General features: G+C 39.9%; 1 protein-coding gene and 1 pseudogene across 1 annotated transcript in view; one reads left to right on the top strand and one right to left on the bottom strand.

Moving 5' to 3' along the window:
• Positions 1–20,720, top strand: part of LOC102818324 (rho GTPase-activating protein 5-like) — a 63,155-nt gene that overhangs the window by 18,597 nt on the left and 23,838 nt on the right.
• LOC102817946 lies at positions 6,586–7,254 on the bottom strand (annotated as a pseudogene).

The raw sequence follows: 20,720 nt of genomic DNA, 5'->3' as shown, positions 1-20,720 counted from the left end.
TTTTGATCTTTCTTGTCTTCTTAATGACTTTTTGCTTTCTTTCTGTATGGTGTTCTTGATGTCATCCCATAACTCTTGTGGTCTTCTGTCTGGTATTTAAAATACTGATGGCATAGCTTCCAACATCACAACACGCAAGTCACCACAATACTGACAGATGAAATTCCTAGACACTTGGAAAATCATAACTTTTAGGCATTAATGTCATGTAAGAAGGAATCAAAGATCTGTACTAATTAAACTGGGCTTACTTAACCATTCCTGCCAATCAGAGAGGAGTTTACTATTATTTGTAAGAATAAAACTTGGAAGATTTTTTTTTTTTTTAAAGTTTTGTGAATTAAGTGGAAGTTTACAGGGCAAATCATCAGTTTTACATTCAGCAACTCATATACTTTGTTTCATTTACAATGATTATAATCCCCTGCATGTACCATCAGTTAACAGTATTTCTATTCATTTTAGCTCTTTCTTGTTTTTTTAAACACTCAGGAATATATAATCATTTAAACCACCAAAGGACACATTCTGCAGGTTTGCCTCCTGGCCGCCAGCTCTTAGTCCCTTCTTTCCATGAATCTAGATTATTCAACTGTTCCCTCTCTCCATGTCCCAATCTCTGCCTCCATCTCTGATGTCGGCGCTTCTCTGAATAAGGCCCTGCATTCTGCTTGTGCTCTTCTCCCTTGATGGTCTTAGGGTCCTCTGTTTCTGGACTGTAAAATTACTCCCCCATTTTTGTTAAAAAACTTTGACCTTTAAAATTGTGACAGTCACAATTAGTCATGATATAAGTTATTACTGAATCATAAGAATCTTATCCCTAGCTCATTTTACCAGACCCATCTAGAGAAGATGAAAACTATTCAGGGGGTCTCTTGTCTTCCACTACATACTCTTAAACTTAACTCCCTTTTTAAATCTTGTAAACCAGTCACTTAGTGCCTTTATCTCCCCTTGTTTTGGGTAGCCAATGTCTAATTTGCCTGTCCCTATCTACCCTGTATACAGAAGGGATAGCATTGATGCTTGATGTGAAGACTTCTTCCCTCTCTGTTGGTATTTTGAGTTACTACCTCCATGAGTATAGGTCAAGTTCATCAAATTGTAGCAGTTTGTCCTCATTTCCTTTTTATAAAACATTCTTAATTTCAAACAGCAATTAGAATTATTTTTTAAAATCATGGCCACATGATATTTATCCACTTAAAGACTTAACACATACATAACAAGTGAAATTTTGCAACACAGTATTTAAGCTAACTATTTGAATTTTTATTTTCTAGTGTATTATAGTGAAAAATAAGTACTGGTTCTATTTTACCAGAATTGATGTCATGACCTAGTACAATGTTTGGCAAACATCACAGTTTATGAGAATTCAACTGAATGAAAAAGCCTGAATTGTATTTCTTAAATTATCAACAGGTGTGCATACATTTTTTTGGCGTTCTGGTGTTGTGCTGTAGGATAAGGCACTCCTCAAAAACCTGTACAGGGTTGTTATCAGTCAGAACTGAATCAATACCACTTAACAAGAACATTCAGTGAAGTGAGGCATACCTGTTTAGGGTACTTTTTCTTTTCTTCAGTATCTTTTGTTTCAGTGTTATTAGCTTAATTTACATAATAACTAGTAAAACACTTAGTGAGTTTTATGGTACATAAGAAAGTTGGTATTCTGATGATTTTTAAGTTTAGCTTTTTAAATTGTTCTCCTGTCTTATTTCCAGGTCCTGAATCTTTTATGTTATACGTATTGCTTGTTTTGTTAGGTTGTTGTACAGGTAGTTCTGACTCAGTGAGCCTATGTACAACAGAATGAAACACTTCCTGGTCCTGCATCATACTTGTTTATATTGTTGTTTAATGCTTTCAAGTTGTTTCTAACTCATAGTGACCCTATTTTGACTTTTTGAGACTGTAAATCTTTGCGAGAATAGAAAGCCTCATCATTCTCTGATGGAATGACTGGTGGGTTTTAACCCTTGACCTTGTGGTTCTCAGTCCAATGCTTATCCAACAGAATTACCACATTCCATTATTTTGTATTAGCATTTGCCAACTCTTATTTTCAAGTTTTCTTCCTAGTCCATATTTTGTTAATACACATTTTACTGTTTCCTTCTTAACCTAAACTCCATAATTAGTGCATTTGTATTTGAAAATTCTGTTTTACCCTTTGTAATAAAATTTGGAGCTTGTTGGGGAAAAATACCAAAATAGTATATATATTTTAAAATAAACAAACAAAACTTGAAGAGATGTAGATAATATATATTATGAATATATTCAGTTAGAAGACTTTAATTTGATGTTAGCAAATAGTGACTTGATACCATTCCATCCATATGCTAGGTCCTTTGGAATATAGTAAGTCTTAGGTTTAGAATTATTTGATATTGGACTTCTAGAACCTCACAGTCTTTATTAAGTACAATGTCTTTTAAAATAAACTGTTAACCAAACATTTGTTGTTGTTGTTAAGTGCAGTCGAGTTGGTTCCGACCCATAGTGACCCTGTACAGGGTTTCTGAGGGTGTAAATCCTTACTGGAGTAGAAAGCCTCATCTTTCTCCCGCGGAGCGGCTGGTAGTTTCGAACCGCTGACCTTAAGGTTCGCAGCCTGATTCGTAACCACTACGCTACCAGAGCTCCTTGGTGAGCTCATTGGTGAGCAGAATTTTCTTTTGATCTTGTTCATTCCAGATACAAAAGTAATGAAATATATGAAAACGTTTCTGTGTTGAACTGTTGTTTGTCTGTATCAAAATGCTTAAGCTATAGGGTGAGTTTGCTTTTTGTTTTAGTGTGCACTAAATCTCATGATAGTGATTACATTAACTGTCAGTGTTTGCATCTAAAATAAATTAGGTTTGTGAAGGACAATTAAGACTGATTCACATTAAAAATGGTCTACTAAAAGCTTACTAACAACCTGCAATATGCAGATGATACAATCTTGCTTGCTGAAAGTGAAGAGGACTTGAAACATTTACTTATGAAGATCAAAGAGCACAGCCTTCAATATGGATTACATCTCAATGTCAAGAAAACAAAAATAATTTCCATTGCATTAAATTAGTAATTTTATTTGTTTATGCTTTTTCACTTTTTATTGCGAATTGGGTGTTCTGCAGAGAAAATCCGTTTTCCTTTAAGTTCATACACATTTTGCTTCATTTCATTGATTGCATTCCTAACAATGTAACATCATTTATCCCACTTCTTCCTTGTGTTTCCTATTTCTGTTACTCCTGCATTCCTAACTCTTCCTGCCTTTTAAACTTCATGGGCAAGTGCTGCCCTTTTGATCTCTTGTGCTTGATTGTTCTAAGGAATGCAGGCCTCCCTATTGTTACTGTTCATCTTCTAGACATGTGTATTGTTTGGCTGAAAATTCAACCAGGGAATGAGTTCAGTTCCAGACCTGATGTGTGACGAAGGGCCATAGTCTCAGGCATTCTACTAGTGTGTCAGACCAGTAAGTTTGATCTTTTTTATGATTTTGAGTTCATTCCACATTTTTCACCCACTCTTATCAAGAACCTGGTAATCATGATGCCTTTCAGAGCAGTTGGTAGTGGTATCCAGGCACCAGGTAGTTCATCTGGTCTCAGAGTTGTGGAGGCTGAGGTTCGCATGGTTCATTGGGCTAATTGTTTCCACATGCCTTCAAGTTTCTTCACTGTTCTTTGCTCCAGACTGAAAGAGAACAATAGTTGTACCTTGTTGTTACTGTTGTTCAGTGTTGTCGAGTCCGTTCCAACCCATAGCAACCATGTATAGGGTTTCCGAGGAGTAGCTGATGAGCTTGAATCGCCAACTTTTTGATTCAGACCAACTTTTCACTTCCCCCGCATTAACTCACAGCACCACACTAGGACTCCAGTTGCATTAGTCACCAAAGGAAGGTATTAGAACATTGTCTTGGTGGACTAGGTTATGCCCTTTGGCCTTGTTGTTCTGTGTTCTGAGGCTATCATCTTGAGCCCCCAGTCCAGTGACTCATTCCTTCAAGGTGTTTAGTTATGTCTAAGATGTTTTAATAACTTTGCATTCTCTTCTGGTGTGACACTATAGAATAAGCACTGGACTACAAACCACAAGGTCATTGGTTCAAACCACCAGCTGTTCCTTGAAAACCCCATATAGGGTCACTCACTATCAGTCGGAATAGACTTGATGGCACTTAATAACAGCAACAGTGCTCAAAAGTAAAATTTTTTTGTTTCCAATTATTAGAGCAGAATGTGTGATTAAATGATCTCATGATTGTTTCTAACTTAACTCTGTCGTGTTGAAGATGCAGCCCTGTGCACAACAGACTGAAACACTGATGGGTCCTATACCATCCTCACAATAGTTGTTTGGCTTTAGCCCTTTGCTGCTGCTTCTGTGCCAGTCCATCTCCTTGGGGGTCTTCCTCTTTTTTGCTGACACTCCACTTTACCAAGCATGACGTGGTTTTCTACAGGGACTGTTCCCCACTGATCCATATCCAAAGTATGAGAGATGCAGTCTCAATATCCTGGCTTCTAAGGAGCATTCTGGGTATACTTGTTCTACCACAGATTTGTTTGTTTTTCTGGCAGTCCATTCTCAGCATTCTTCTTAACACCTAACTCAAATGCAACAATTCTTCTATGGTCTTCTTTATTCACTGTCCAACTTTCACATGCATATGTTGTTGTTGTTGAGTGCCGTAGAGTCATCTCCGACTCATAGCGATCCTGTACAGGGTTTCCAAGGCTGCAAATCTTTACGGGAGCAGAAAGCCTCATCTTTCTCGCGCGGAACAGCTGGTAGTTTCGAACTGCTGACCTTGTGGTTCGCAGCCCGATTCGTAACCACTACGCTACCAGAGCTCCATTTCAATGTGCATATGAGGCTGTTGAAAAATACAATGACTTTGGTCAGGAACACCTTAGTCCTTAAACTGGTACCTTTAATCTTGAACACTTTAATGAGGTCTTGTGCAGTAAATTTACCTGATGCAGTACATTTGATTTCTTGGCTGTTGCTTCCGTGAGTGTTTAATGTATCTTCCATCTTCTTTTGATGCTTTAGCATCATTCAGTATTTTACCCATGGGATGTCAGTGAGGTTTGAATTTGTCTTTGGTTCTTTCAGTTTAAGAAATACTGAGTGTGCTCTTCCCTTTTGGTATTTCTCTAAGATGTGATGGAGGAAGCAAACATACTGAAATTTCTCTTTCTTTGCTAATAAGTCTGGCAACCAGTAGAGTATCAGAACGAACCTAATAGGAACCTAACAGATGGCATGGGTAGCAGAGGAAGCAATGGTGATTCTAAGAATGAAATGCAAGGTATAATATGACAATTTTTATTTGAATGCCATTGAAAATACACATTTGTGAAATCCTGATGAACGTCCATCCAATCACTTGAATAACAACATGTTTTGCTTGGGTCCTTTCCAGATGACTGTAGGTTATTTTTTTATGTTTTAGCTAAGCTGTTTTGGAGAAATGTCTGTTAGATAAATGTTGAAATGTTTTATATAACAGTGCCATGTTGGTTGGTTGGTTATGTTCCATGGTTACGGTTCAAACTCATAGCTACTCTGTACAGGCTTTCTGATTCCTGTAAATCTACGGGAGCAGAAAGCCTCATTTATCTTTTGTGAAATGGCTGGTAGTTTTGAACTGCTAACCTTGAGGTTAGCAGCCTGACTTGTAACCAGTATACTACCAGAGCTCATTAATGTCATGCTAGAGAATACAAAATTTTATAAAACAAAGGCTAGAATGGTTTTGTATGATTGGTGTATAGGAGAATCTAGACCATGTTTTGTTTATCTTCAGTTATATTCTTTTTTCACATTTCACTAAAGATTGCAAGGTATGAAAAAGCCTTCATAACATCCCTGTTTTTCAAGGTGTGTTTTTTAGGTTTTTATAAATCTACAGAGTCTTGTCTCCCACTAATAGCTTCTTCCTTACTCTGTAATTCCCCTGTGTGTGTGGTTTTTTTTTTTAGTAACAGAAAAGGTTTATTAGAAAATTCCTATCCTGAATGGTATAGCACGTGGTACACTACTGCCTAGCATACTGAATCTGATGTGGAAATGAGTTTGTAGCCAAAGTGACCCTTATATAAAATATATAAAAATCCATTTCTAATGTGACTTGTGTGCTGGCCTCTGCCCTTGGCAGCCCAAAGCATTCCGCCAGTGACTACGGACACCCGGTTTACAGGTGGGGAAGCTGAGGTACCAAGATAGCTGGTGCACCAATGGTTACATAGTGCAGTGGCTGTGAGGAGGTGCCCTCTGCCTGACCCAGGTGGAAGGTGCTGGGAGAGAGGAGCTGCCGGGTCTATGGGAGCAAAGCGGGAGGGAAGACCATCCACCAGTCCAACCTGAGGAATCGAGCCATTCCGTGTCTTCTCTGGCCCTGGGAGGGGAGGAGAGGTGTAGGACCATGGTGTAAGTACCTTAGGAGATGTTGTAAAGTCTAGAAGAAGTCTTGTGGGAAGCAGAAGACTCTGTCACCAGGTAGGGATGTGGGTGAATAAGGGCTGGTTCTGCTGATGAAGGCCGGTCGTCTGGCTCATTGGAGGGCTAGTCGGAAACCTCGCTATAATAATAGTTCTGGGCTGCTGGGGTGGTCTTCCAGCCGGCCACCCGGAACTCAGTGATCTCCAGCAACAATAGCTGGGCCAGGGAACTGAGGCCAGTTGGGAGCAAGAAGCCATCCCGGATCAGGACAAAGAGCTCATCCATCTGCTGCCCGTTCATCTTCTCCAGCTGCTCCCCGACTTGGTGCAGCTGCAGCACCAGGCAGTCCACCTCCTCCTCCTTGCTCAGACTGTCAGGTTGGGCCAGCCGGAAGAGGCAGTCGTAGACAGGGTTCACCAGTGCCATCATGGGCATGTTGTTCACCCTCAAGTAGTCAAAGATGTTGCAGATGACGGTGACATAGCAGACCCAGCCCTGCAGAGAGTGGGCTCGCAGCTGCTCCCAGGTCTGGTATTCCTGCTGCAGTCGGTTGAGGAGGCCACGGCAGAAGACACTCTGGCCAGCTTGCGTGCTTTCTGCCTGGATGATGGCGTAGCAGATTCATCCCGCTTCTTTGCTGAACACGCAGTCCTACAGGTATTGGTCCACAATGACATTGGCTACTTTCTCCAAGTCCACAGCACCTGGATCTTTGAGTGCTGTCTTCAGCAGCTGCTGAGTCTCTGCATCAAAAGACTGGATTTTATATTCCTCTCTACTGGGCTCCCCCATGACCATCCAGCCCAGCAGCTCTCACTGGGATGAGGCTAGTGAAGGCACCCAGTATGCCCCAAACCCGTCTGGGACCACAACGGCTCGTTGGCGCTGGAGTGGACCTACTCCTCGGCCTGCATGAAACTGCAGGAGTTTAACAAGGGCATCCGTTCGTCCCCCACTCCTGGGCGCAGGTTAACAGGATCAGGAAAACCCCCTATGTGTTATTTAATGATGATAATATTTCTCACTTCTACCTAAAGTAGTTGCTTCCTGTCAGAATTTAATATGTTTATGTTCTCATTACATTGTAAACTTTTCTGGGACAATTATTTTTATCTTAGTGTAACTTGTAGTAGTGTTACTCAGTCTTCAGTAATACATGGACTTTTTTTTTTTTAATAAAAATTCTCATAATTCCCAGAACTATATCTATAGCCATTTCCCAAACTTGAATTTTTAGTTTTTGTTTGTACTAGTCCATCACAGTGCTTCTCAACCGGGGACAGTTTTTCCCATTTGTCAATGTCCGGAGACAGTTTTGGTTGTCACAGCTAGGGGTGGAGGTTGCTATTGGCATTTATCTAGTAGATAGAGGCCAGGGATGCTGCTAAACATCCTATAAGTCACATACCATATCCCTCAATAAAGGATCATATAGTCCAAAATGTTTCTAATGTTGAGGCTGAAAAACTATGATAGTGTAGAATGTGGTCTTTAAGGAAATTCCTGTTAATTCAAGATGTTAGTCTTGTAAGGCATATTTGACTTTCAGTAGGAAATGCAGAGATTTTTCTCAGAGATCATTCATGGCTTTTATTTTCCTGTCTTCACTGTGATGGGTAAGAATATGTTGTAATATTCAGGAGGATGCTATTGTGGACCAGAGCTACTTTCTGTTTCTCATATTTGATTCTGCTCCTTATTCTGTAGTAAAACTTATTGCTTCCTTTATATCTCACAATCTCAGTTGACGTGTCATTCTTTCTTTAAAGCTTTTGTTATGAATTAGGTGATAGTCTTGCATTGCAGAAAATCGGTTATGCACTCAACCAGTCGCACTCCGCTTCATTGCAGTGATTACCATCCCTTCCATGCACTATTGACCCAATAGTACTTGCCTGTATTCTTTCCCTCTTGTACACAAAAACACGCAGGAGTATACACTCATTTAAACAACCAAAGGGCACATTTTGCAAGTCAGCCTCCTGCCTGCCAGCACACAACCTTTGTCTTTCCATGTACCTAGAGTCCTCAGCTACTGTATCTCTGCCTCCATGCCATCACCTCTGCCTCCGTCTCTGATGCCACTGCTTCTCTGGTTAGGATCCCGTGTTCTGTTCCTGCTCCGTCCTCTTGGTATGTTAAGGTCCTCTATCCCTGGTATGCAAGATTTACTACTCCCCCCTTTGTGTTATACAACTTCACTACCTTTACAGTTGTGACAATCACAGTCATAATAGCAGCTACTCACTATTAAATTAAAAAATCCTGTCCCCTTCTCCTTTCACCATACTCATCAAGACAAGATGAAAACGACTTAGTTGGGATTCTACCTTCCTGCCTGTCCCTATCAACTGTGTACTGAGGGAATAGTCTTGATCCTTGAAGACTCCTTCACTCTTGGTTGATACTTTGAGCTACTACATCCATAAGTAAAGGTCACATTCATTAAATTGTAACAATTTACACTTGTTTCCTATATCATATTTCTTTATCTTCCTCTAATCGAGTTCTGATCATCAAGCCATCCATGCTAGGTCAAATGGTACTATCTGCAAGTTTGGGCATTCTTGCATATCCCCCCCAGTTCATATCAGCTCAGGAGTTCCCAAGTCTCCCCAGACTTTGGACCAGCCAGCCCTCTGTCTTCTCTCTCTCCTATCAGGGTTGACAGGTGTCTATGGCACATGGTCAAACTCAGCCTATGTTTTTATTACTGCCTTTCCCTCACTTCCACTCACAAGAAGACCAACACGGTCACCAGTGAGCTTATGTGCCTGCTTGTGTGTTCCCTTTGGTTATAGTCTTAGAAGGGGATTTATCCTGAAGGGACTTGATGGCTTGTCTTGATGGCTCCCAGTTGAACAGCTTGCTTGTTCTTGTATTAGCCAAACAGTTGCTGTTTGCTTTTTCCCTGCTGGTCTTTCTTTCAGGAAGTATCTTCTGTTTCTCCAGCCACTCTGGGCTGGTCTGCATGTTCTTTCAAGTAGGACTGTGTCATGAGATGTCATTATTTCTTAACTAGATTATAACGTTGATTTTTGTTTTTTAATTTTTTTCTTTTAAATAATAGGGATTCATAATGTGGTTGTAGCAAGTAGTGCAGATAGTGCCCATGTGTGTACCCTTTGCGCATTTCCCCACAATGATAGCAGCTTGCAAAAGTGTACTATACTATCATAACCAGAGTATGGACATTAATATAATCCACATATCTTCTTTAGATTTCCCAGTTTTACTTGTAAGTACTCATTTTTATGTGTTGATTTTTATTGTTAATGCCGCGGAGTTGATTTCAACTCATAGCAAACCCTATACAGGGTTTCCTAGGCTTTAAATCTTTTGCAGGAGCAGAAAGCCTCTTCTCTGGTGGAGCATTTGGTTGGCTTGAACTGCTGACCTTCTTGGAGCCACAGTGCCCCATTACTTAGGTCTATGCAATTTTATCACAAATACGGAATTTTGTATAAATCGCCACAGTCAAGATGTAAAACAGTTGAATCACAAGGGATTGATTCTTTGTGTTCTTGTGTTGTCCTTTTATAATTATACTCCATTCTTGTTTCAGTCCCCTCCCAATCACTAACTTATTGTGTGCTTTAGACTTGATTTTGAGTCACAGTGACCCTGTAGGACAGAGAAGAACTCCATAAGTTTACCTGAGCAATTCAAACTCACCAGCTGCTGCTTCCTTGGATGCCATACAGGGTCATTATAAATCGGAACCAACTCAACAGCACTTAACAATCTTTTTGGGATTGGGTTGCCAGGTCTTAGAACGTCTGTGTGAGTTCAAACAGCAGTCAACCTCTTAGCCATTGTGCGTTAAGGGCCCATTTCTCTTAACTCTAGGCAACCACTTATCTTTTCATCATTTCTGTAGTTTTGTCATTCTAAGAATGTTATCTAACATTTTCCCCATTCTGAGATTAGCATTTTTCATTCTGTATGATTCTCTTGAGATTCATTCAAGTTATTGCATATATCAATAATTTGTTCTTTTTTATTACTGAGTAATATTCCATTGTATGGTTTCTAGTTCCAGGCTATTACAAACAAAGTTAACATGAACATTTGAAATCAAGTTTTTATGTGAAGGTCTGAGTTGAAAATGACTTCACAGGACATACCGAAAACAACAGTTATCATTTATCTGGGACAAATGCCTAAGAATATAATAGATGGGTCATACGGAAATTTGGAGGACAGCTACCTGGCCAACCTACTGTAAGAAATCCATATTTGTTCCCATTCCAAAGAAAAGACATCCAACAGGACGTGTAAATTATTGAGTATTGTTACTAATATCACACACAAGTAAAATTGTGCTTAAGTTAATTATAAAACATTTGCAGCCATATAGTGACAGGGAACTGCCAGAAACTCCAGCCAGATTCAGAAGAAAATGTGTACTGAGGCATATCACTGCTGAGGTGGCATGGATCTTGACTGAAGTAGAGAGCACCAGAGAGATGTTTACCCCTATTTTATTGCCTATGCAAAGGCATTCTACTGTGTGGATCATAGCAAATTATGGATAATATTGCAGAACATGGGAATTCTAGAATACTTCATTGTGATCTTGTGGGACCTATACAATAATCAAGAAGCAGTTGCTTGCAGGAAAGATGCATGTTAAGGTTGTTTTCTTCTGGTATACTGACCAAATAGTCCAAGAAGCTACATTATGAATAAGAGGAATGTATCATCATGATTAACAAACTGATAGCAGACAACACAACCTTTATTGCTGATAGAAAAGGCAACAAAACACTTGATGAAGATCAAATACTACAGCCTTCAGTAAAATTAATACTTCGACATAAAGGCAACAGAATTCCACACAAATGAACCAATTTGCACAGCATAGTAAACACAGAGAAGATTGTGTTGTCCAGGATTCATTTTACTTGGATCCACAATTAATGCCCATGGAAGTGGTGGTATTGGTACTTCTGTGCCCTGGAGTCAGCTCTGACTCAGAATGACCCTGTACAGGATTTCCGAGGCTATAAATCTTTACGGGAGCAGAAAGCCTTATCTTTCTCATGGAGAACAGCTGTTAGTTTAGAATTGCTGAACTTGAGGCTAGCAACCTAACTTGTAACCACTACGCTACCAGAGCTCCTTAAGAATCGTGAGACAACTTCTTATGTAGTTTGAACATGTTACCTAGAGGGACAGTCCCTGGAGAAGAGCATCATGCTTGGAAAAGTAGAGCATCAGTGACAAAGAGAAAGACTTGAATATGATGGGTTGACACAGTAGCTGTAGCAGTGGGCTCAAACATAATAATGGTTGTAAAGATGGTGCAGGACTGGGCACCTTTTTTTTTTCTGTTGAAACATAGGGTCACTGTGAGTTGGAACCAACTGTACAGCACTTAATGACAGTGTCAACAAAATGGTAATTATATGTTTCATCTTACAAGAAGCTTCCAAACTGATTTTCATAGTAGCTATACCAATTTTCTCAGGAGCAATGTATGATAAATTAACGGTCTCCACATTTTCACCGCCATTTGGCATGGTGCACTGAGTTTTTAAGGAGCCTTTGGGGTGTAGTGGTTAACCAAAAGTTTGACTGCTAACTCAAAGGTTAGTTGTTAAAACCCATCTGCTGCTCTATGAAAGAAAGTTGTAGCAGTCTGAATCAGGGAAAGTTGGGGCAGTCTTGCTCTGATCTGTAGTGTCTGTCACTTTGAGTTGAAATTGACCCCCTAGAAATGGGTTGGGTTGGTTAGTTAATTTGTTTCTCGGTCTTCTGTTTACCCATATTTCAAACTGTTAACATTTGTTATGTTGCTTTTTGAGTGCTAGTGCTAAATGAAAAGTGTGTGATCTCTCTCTTGATTTGCTTGTAGCTTTTGGTATAAAGTTTTTGTTCCTTGATTGGAAACATAATAAGCATTTGTGGTCTGACTACTTGTGCCTACTTTTCCATCCTAATTATTCATATCCTTAAATTCTAGGTATGTCAGCAAAAAAAAAAAAAAAAAAAAAATCATGCCTCCATTTTTGTTTGTGATTTTTGTGCTGGAATGTGTTTTCCATCCTCTAGGCTGACTTCTAATAACCCTTTAAAACTTAAAGAAGCACTACCCATCTGGTAGCATAGTGGTTAGAAACAGCCAGCTGTTCATGGGAAAAAGATGAGGCTTTCTGCTCCCATAAATATTTATAGCCTGAGAAAACCTATATAGGGTCGCTATGATTTGGAACCGACACCACGGCACATAACCACCAACCATCCCTCTGTCTTAGTTTGCTAGTACTGCTGTAACAAAAATACTACACATGGGTAGTTTTAAAGACTGAAAATTTATTTTCTCACAAGAGTAAAAAAGCCCTAATTTAGGGCACTGACTCTCAGGGAAGGTTCTCTCTGTGGTTTGATGGGGGGAAGATTTCTCATTTTCTGTAGACCTGGTGTTCTTTAATTCTATGGTGGCATGTATCTTCCCTCTCCGCTAGTCATAAAGTTTTCAGTGACTAAATATGCAGAAATGGTCACTCTTTCTTCCTAATCTGTCTTCGTTTGAAAGCTCATCTGAAACCTGTCCACCATGGGTGACCCTGCTGGTATTTAAAATACTGGTGGCATAGCTTTCGAATCACAGCAACCCACAAGCTACTACAGAAAGACAAACTGACAGACGAGTGGTGGCATTTGGTTTTCAGTGGAAGCTGTCACTTTAAATTTCGAGGAGATCTGTGTGCATGTGTAATAGAATCCTCCAGGAGTGGGGAAGGGGTGTCCATTCATTCAGGCACCCCCTCTAGTCACCAGAATGGAGGTGCACAGACACAGCAAGAGACCAATGAACAGATACCAAAAAAAGAATGTCTACACCTGTATCTCTGTGGTTCTGTCAGGCGTTTGTGGCTGTTTTTATCCTTCCCCTGCTTGGTCTCTCCCAAGATGGCGGCTCCAGGAGCAGTTCAGTGTCTTGAATTAGAAAGCAATGGATTTCTTGATTCTGCTACAAATTACCCAAGCTGTAAGCTTTCCTAGCTTCTAAATATTCCTTTATATGAGTTCTAGCACCATCCCCTGAGCCTGCTTGGTCTGGTATTCTGTGTTGTTGCTGACGGAGCTCCTCACTGCACGTCTATCCGATCCGCCATCTTGTTGTCAAGAAACAAGTTGTCAAGATTGAAGTTATCCAGGACTTCATTCTTCTTGGATCAACTATCAACACTCACAGAAGCAGCAGTCAAGAAATCAAACGACATATTGTATTAGGCAAATCTGCCCAAGACCTTTTTAAAGTGTTGAAGAGCAAAGGTGTCAGCTTGAGGACTAAGGTGTGCCTGACCCAAGTCATGGCATTTTCAAAAACCTCATATGCATGTGAAAGCTGGACAGTGAATAAGGAAGACCGTAGAAGAACTGATGCTTTTGAGTTACAGTGTTGGAGGAGAATATTGAAAGTGCCATGGGCTGCCAAAAGAACCAATAGATACGTTTTGGAAGAAGTGCAGCCATAGTGCTCCTTAGAGACCAAGATGGCCAAACTTTGTCTCTCATACTTAGAACATATTGTCAGGAGGGACCAGTCACTGGAGAAGACTATCATGTTTGGTAAGGTGGAGGGTCAGAAAAGAAGAGGAAGACCCCCAACGAGATGGATTGGCCAGGTGGCAGCATGGAGGGACTCAAGCGTGGCGACAGCAGTGAGATTTGCCCTACAGTGTTTTGTTCTGCTATGCATAAGGTCGCTATGGGTCAGTACCAGCTCGATGGCACCTAACAACAACATCTTCCCCCTCCATTTTTGCTTGCTTGTTTATATCTAATCTCTCTTTATGTCTCAAAAGTGAATAGATTAAGACACCCTTCACTTGAAAAAAAACAACACTGTTCCTAAATGGTATTGCATCTATAGATATAGGAGTTAAGATTCCAGCTCAGATTTTGAAACATTTATTTTGGATTCACAGTGAAGTCTTTCTGAAAGTTTATCTCCTGACAATATGTCCAAAGTAAGAGAGACGAAGTTTGGCCTTCTTGGTCTCCAAGGAGCACTCTAGCTGCACTTCTTCCAGCACAGATCTGTTGGTTCTTTTGGTAATCCTTGGCACTTTCAATATTCTTCTCCAACACCATTATGTCAAAAGCATCAATTCTTCTACGGTCTTCCTTATTCACTGTCCAGCTTTCACATGCATATGAGGTTATTGAAAATACCATGGCTTTCAGGTGCACCTTAGTCTTCAAGCTAACACACCTTTGCTCTTCAACACTTTAAAAAGGTCTTGAGCAGCAGATTTGCCCAATGCAATACATTGTTTGATTTCTTGACTGCTGCTTCCGTGAGTGTTGATAGTTGATCCAAGAAGAATGAAGTCCTTGACAACTTCCATCTTTTAACTCCATTGATAAGAGTGTTGTTTATTGGTCCAGTGGTGAGGATTTTTCTTTTCTTTACATTGAGATGCAGTCCATATCGAAGGCTGTGCTCTCTGATCTTCATCTGTAAGTATTTTAAGTCCTCTTCACTTGCTGGAAGCAAGATTGTATCATCTTCATATCACAGGTTGTTAATGAGTCTTCCTCTAATCCTGATGCCACGGTTTTCTTCATATAACCCAGCTTCTCAGATTATTTGCTTAGCATGTTTTTCTTGTTATGTGCCGTGGAGTCGGTTCTGACTCAGTGCGACCCTCTTCAGGGTTTCCGAGGCTGTAAATCTTTTACAGAAACAGAAAGCCTCATCTTTCTCCCGCAGAACAGCTGGTAATTTCGAACTGCTGACCATGAGATTAACAGCTGATTGATTCGTAACCACCACGCTACCAGAGCTCCTTATTTGCTTAGCATACAGTTTTAATAAGTATGGTGAAAGAATACAACCATGTCGCACACCTTTCTTAATTTTAAATCATTCAGTTTAAATTAAACAGAATCATGTTTGTTCGAACAACTGCCTCCTCTTGGTCCATGTACAGATTCCTCATGAGCACAATTAAGTGTTCCAGCATATTCATACTTCACAATGTTGTCCATAGCTTGTCATGATCCACACAGTCGAAAGCCTTTGCATAGTCAGTAAAGCACAGGTAAACATATTCTGGTATTCTCTGCTTTCAGCCAAGATCCATGGGACATCAGTAATGATATCCCTCATTCCAAGGCCTCTGCTGAATCTGGCTTGAACCTCTGGAAGTTCTCTGTTAATGTATGCTTGCAGCCGTTTCTGTATTACCTTTAGTAAAACTTCACTCAGTTGGGATATCAAAGATATTGTCCGATGATTTCTGCATTCCATTGGGTCACCTCTCTTTCGAATGGACACAAATATGGATCTCTTTCAATTGATTGGCCAGATAATTGTCTTTCATATTTCTTGGCATAGATGAGTGAGTGCCTCCAATGCTGTCTCATTTTTTTGAAAGATTTCAATTTTTATTCCATCACTTCCTGGTGCCTTGTTCTTCTCCAGTTCCTTCAATGCATCTTGGACTTCTTCCTTCAGTATCATTGAGTCTTGATCTTAACATTTGTATGTGATCCATACTCAAGGCTTTGACCTGTATCAGTAAATGTTTCAAGTCCTTTGACCTGTATCAGTAGATGTTTGATACAAAGCAAGATTGTTATCATCTGCATAGTGAAAGTTGTTAATGAGTCTTCCTCCAATCCTGATACCACATTTTTCTTACAATCCAGTTTCTCTGATTATTTACTCAGCATTCAGATAGAATAAGTATGTTGAAAAAATACAACCCTGGCATACACTTTCCCTGATCCCATACTAAAACCATTCATTATCCCCTAGTTTTGTTAGAAGAACTGCCTCTGGGTCTACATAAAAGTTTCTCATGAGCTCAGTGACGTTTTCTGGAATACCCATTCTTCGCATTGTTGTCCGTGGTTTGTCTTGGTCCACACAGTCAAAAGCTTTTGCATAGTTAATAAAGCACAAATAGACATCTTTCTGATACTCTCTGGTTTCAGCCAAAATCTTATCTGATGTCAGTAATGATGACTCGTTCCACACACACTTTTGAAAATGACTTGAGTTTCTGGCACTTTTCTTTGAACTACTTAAACTGCTTTTGAATTATATCAGCAAAATATTTTTTTGCATGTGATAATAATTATATTGTCCAATGATTTCTGCATTCTGTTGTCACATTTCTTTGAGACGGGCACAAATAAGGATCTTTTCCATTTAGCAGTCTTCCAAATTTCTTGGCATAGATGATTGAGTACCTCCAGTACTGCTTCAGATTGTTGAAAGATTTCAATTTGTATTCCATAAATTCTGGAGCCTTGTTTTCACCAGGGTGTTTAGTGCTGCATGGACTTCTTCCTTCAGTACATTGGTTGTGTTGATCTTATTTGACCTCTTGAATGGTTGACCATCAACCATTTCTTTTTATACAGTGACTCCATCTTCTTTTGATGCTTTTTACATCATTCTATATTTTGCGCATGCTGTGTTCTTCTGCTCCTCAAAAGGTTTTCAGTAACTAACCATTCAGGAAGTAGTTTTCCTCTCCATCTCATAGTCTGTCTTAGTCTGGAATCTCTGCTGAAACCTGTTCAGCTCTGCGTTGCCCTGCTGGTATTTAAAATTTTGGTGACATAGCATCTCCAGTATGACAACAACACACAGGCCACCATAGTCTGACAAATTGACAGAGGAGTGGTGAGCACGCAAATGTAAAGTAGGTATCCAAGTGTTTGGATGAATAAATAATTTAAAGGCTAGAACCTTTTCCAAGTTCCTGAAATGCCTGCTGTATTACATTTTCATTATAATTCCTGCTACTTTTTAAACCTTACCTGTAATTATTTTGGCAGTTGCATGCTGTTTTGTATTGTCTTCTGACCTGAATTACTATAGGTGCTCTTCTTGAGAGCATTTTATTTGCTTCCACTGATGGTTTTGTTTTTGTTTTTGTTTTTAATCTTTCATAGTACCTAGCATTGAAGTTATGAATGTAATGGAGCAAATGCCCTCAATTTATTCACGCTGTTGAAAGTACATCTCACCTTGTGTCCAAATGATTTCACAGGAAGTTGGCTATAATCATTATTTTGTGTGACTGTTGATTTAATCAGGAAGCTGGCGTTTAGGCAGATCTATGGTAGTGTAGTGGTTACGAATTGGGCTGCGAACCTTAAGGTCAGCAGTTCAAAACTTCCAGCCTCTCCGCGGGAGAAAGATGAGGCTTTCTACTCCCGTAAAGATTTACACCCTCGGAAACCCTGTACAGGGTTGCTATGGGTCGGACCTGACTCGACGGCACTTTAACAACAACATAAGGGAACTTCAAAATAGTCTGTAGAAAATGGCATTAAAAGATAAACTTTATTTCTCGGCATAAACTCTGTTGTTGTCAAGAGACTTGTAAGCCATGATACCAGGCATCTGTTCTATCCCTTAAAATGCGGGAAATGAGAATTTGGCTATGTTGATCCAGGCTTTTAAAAACTTAACAGTTTGCCTGAATATGCCCAAAAAACAGAAACAGATGACCATATCAGCACATGTCCAGAAACAGGATAAAGTAACTGAGGCAAATGAGCTGGAAGTAGACCTACACTCCATGCTATAAGGAGGGGCAGGCTTTGGAAATGCCTGAGAAGTAAATCAGAAAAATGATTATAAAATGTATCAAAACACTATACAGTGGAGTTGAGAAAAATAAGGAAGATGTCAGGAAAGCATTGCAGGAAGACTCAGATAAAATAGATACAGCATTGGAAACAGTTCGAAACCTACTGAAAGAGGTCCAAATGATTAATAATAGAGTATCAGAAATGGACAATGTACTACAAGGGCAAAGGAGTAGAATGAAGAGTTTGAAGCCAGAACTAGTGACCTAGAAGGTAAATCTCTCAACACTACTAAGATAGAAGAGCAAACACAAAAAAGGATTAAAAAAAATCAGAAGAAGGCCTAACATTCATGTTGGACAACATGAAAGGAATAACCTAAGAATTATCGGCATTCCGGAACAGAAAGAATCACACAAGATCAAAGAGGAAATAATAGTTGAAGAGGTTCTGCAAGAAAATTTTCCTAACATCCTGCAAAGCAAAAAGGCAAGCATTCAAGAAACTCAACGAACCCAGGAAGGATAGATCTTAAAAGATAATCACCAAGACATATAACAATCAAGCTCTCCAAAATCAAAAATAAGTACAGAATCATTAAAGCAGCTAGGGAAAAGAGAAGTGTAACATACAAAGGCAAGCAAATCAGATTAAGCTTGGATCTCTCAACAGAAACCATGCAGGCATTGAAGGTAATGGGGAGACATATATAAAACCCTGAAAGAAAAAAACTGCCACCCAAGAATCTTCTAATCAGCAAAGCTGTCAATCAAATATGATGGTGTAATCAAAACATTCCAAGATAAACAGAAGCTAAGGGATTTTGCCAAAGCCAACCCTGCTATGAAAAATATCCTAAAGGAAGTTCTGTGGACTGAGACCCAACAAGAACAGACAACAACTAGAGAATGACAAGAGTTAAGAACAGAATAAAATGATAAGAACAGAGAATCTGGGAGGTCAGTCTATGATCAAAACAATTAAAATGTTAAAGAAGATAAACACAGAGGAACAGAGATTCTGGTGGTGGGAAGGTCAGGTAGATTACAGGATAAAATAGACTGTCTTAAATGTAGGGAAGAATTAATGGAATATTAGGTAACCACAACAGTGGGATTGGGGAGGGCAATACAAAAAGGGGGAGGAGGTGGAAGTACAAGATAGATAAGGGAACACTGAGATAGGTTTGCATGTCCTAAGTGGGACAGAGGTAGATAGTGATGCATGCTCAATCTTGGAACAACAGGACCCTGGGATACAGGGATCTAGGTATAGCTTCAAGAGGGAAAATAATAGTAAAATGCTTGACTGTCCTATAAATATTAGTTTCCCTTGCCTACAATTGTAAAATAGACACTTGAGTAGGATAGAAAGGAATGTTGGGAAACATGTTTTCAGAAAACTTGTAAGCCCATCTTCAGCCTATAACTGATTGGAATATCTAAAAGGGATTCTAGTACTTGCCCAGTGAAATAGGCCTCTTGCAAAGCCTTTGCAGAGTATAGGACCTTAGGTGGAATTCTGAGTCCCATCCAGAACCTTCTGAGGTGGGATGTTCCCACTAGAAAGGACAAGTAGACCAGCCTGAAACAGCTAGAGTGGCAGAAGATACTTCTTCAAAGAAAGATCATCAGGAAAAAAACAAAACAAAAATGTCAGCATGACTGGCTACTACAAGAATAAGCAAGCTGTTTGCCAGGAAGTCATCAAGGCAATCAGTCAAGTTCCTTCAGGACAAACTCCCCTTTAAGACTGAAACTCAAAGGGAACACACGAACAAGCATGTAAGCATGCTGCCAACTTCATTGGTCTGCTGGTGAGTGGAAGAGGGGGAAAGACAGCAATGAAGAAATGGGCTGAGTTCAACCACAGTCCATTGACTTCTACTGACCTGGAGATGAAAGAGAGAAGAGGAAGGGCTGGTTGGTCCAAAATGTGGTGAGACCTGAGGAGACTTGAGCCCATGGACAAGGACATGGCCACAGGGCTAGAGCTGAGAGTGAAGCATCCAGCTGATACAAAGTGAGGAACTCCCAAAATTGCAGACCAGTACCCATTTGGCCTAGCCTCAATGGCTCGATAATCAGAACTCGACTTGAGGAATATTACCCCCACCCAAAACATTTTTTTTTTTTTTTTAATAAAGGAAACAAGGGTAAATTGCTACAATTTGATGAACCTGACCTATACTCAGGTTACTCTAAATACCAACAGAAAGAGAAGGAGTCTTCACATCAAGTGTCAATGCTATCCCCTCTGCACAGGGCAAATAGGGATGGGCAACTTAGACATTGGCTACCTAAAATGAGGGGGTGATAAAGACACGACGTGAGTGGCTTACAAGAGGGAGTTTAAGAGTTTGGGGGAAAAGAAAGAGTCCTCACTGAATAGATCTCATCTTGTCTGGTGAAAAGAGATGTGGATAAAATTTGTAGGATTCAACAGTGAATAATTGTTATCATGACTAATTGTGACTGTCACAATTGTAAAGGTAGAAATTTTGTAACAAAAAAGGGGGAGTAGTTCATGTTATAGTCCAGAAACAGATGACCCTAGGACCATCAAGGGAAAAGCAGAATGCAGGACCTTTTCCAGAAAAGCAGTGTTGCCACAGATAGGGTCATAGAGAAGTAGAACAGCTGAGAACTCTAGATTTATGGGAAGCGAGGGACTAAGAGCTGGTGGCTGGG

This window comes from Chrysochloris asiatica, unplaced genomic scaffold, assembly GCF_000296735.1.
Source record: "Chrysochloris asiatica unplaced genomic scaffold, ChrAsi1.0 scaffold00017, whole genome shotgun sequence".
NCBI classification, from domain to species: domain Eukaryota; kingdom Metazoa; phylum Chordata; class Mammalia; order Afrosoricida; family Chrysochloridae; genus Chrysochloris; species Chrysochloris asiatica.
Note: the sequence above shows the minus strand (reverse complement) of the source record. Positions and strands in the feature narration are given on the sequence as shown.